A 1172-nucleotide genomic window follows, 5' to 3' on the forward strand; every position below is an offset into this window, starting at 1 on the left:
ACGGCAGCTCCCACGCAGTCCCCACCCCACCTCGGTGGGAAAGGCTCCCGCCCTCCCTCTACTGAGATCCGGACTCGGGCCGCGCGGGACCCCTCAGCAGGATGGAGGGGTGGGGACAGTGCGGGCCACCACTGCGGCCTGGGGCAGCGTCCGGCCGACCGGAGTCCCCACCAACCACCAGGCGCTGGGAGGGGCGCCCGTTGGTAAAACACGTCAACGACGCCAGGCCTGGCCACGCAAGGGCTTTAACCAGGACGTGGCCCATCACTCTTGGGCCCCCGGCCCCCCACCTTGTGGTTTCTAGAACATTATGGAGCGAGCCACTCTTCCTCCAGTGGGGCTGAGCTCGGAGGTCTGAGCGGGACCCGCTCCTGGAGGCCTGTGTTTCAGGAGGAGGCTGCGCTGGGCGGCAGACCACTGCCACGGCCTCGCCCCCACCTGACTCAGGGTTCCAGGAAGCTTTTGGAGCTGCGGTGCTGCCCAGAGATGCGGATTCAGGCCCCGGGGCTCCCGACCCCTTCCTCAGACACACTCTTTCTGTAGGAGACAGCTTCGGGGGGGCGCAGGGGGGGATGTCCTCGGAGACCTGGGACTCCGTCGGATCTTTGGCTGAAACAGCCCCGCGGCTGGTGGTGGTCAGCAGACCCCGCGGTGTGTCTGCCAGGGGCCGAAGGAAGCCCCAGTGGGCGCCAGGGGTAGGGCCCGCACCGGGCGGTCCTCTGGGTGGAGGATGCAGGGATGGTGGGGGTCCCTGGGTGAGAGCAGGCGCTGCTTGAACTCCCCACCCACCAGCAGGGCCCCAGGCACCCCCCCCCCCGGAGGGGGAGCGAGACACTCAGCTTTCAGGGGCCGGTATTTGCCTTGAAAATCAAACTCCCTGCTGCGGAGGCGGGTGCTCGAGCCCCTGCGGGCCCTGACCTGTCTTCTGTGTCTGCTGCCCAGCATCCAAATGACGGGATCTACTGTGCACCGCCAGACGCTCGGGTGCCCCGGGCCACAGCACCCCAAACTCTGTCTCTGGCCTTCCTCTCCCTGGCGGTCCTTCCAGCTCTGGCTGGCGAGGGCCCTGCGGGGCCACAGGCAAGCGGGGCAGGACTGGGGGATCCAGATAGGGGGCAGGGGGTGGCCGTCCCCTCTGGGGCTTTGGACAAACAGCGGTGGTTCTTGGGAAA

Source organism: Meles meles, chromosome 1 (assembly GCF_922984935.1).
Source record: "Meles meles chromosome 1, mMelMel3.1 paternal haplotype, whole genome shotgun sequence".
NCBI lineage: Eukaryota > Metazoa > Chordata > Mammalia > Carnivora > Mustelidae > Meles > Meles meles.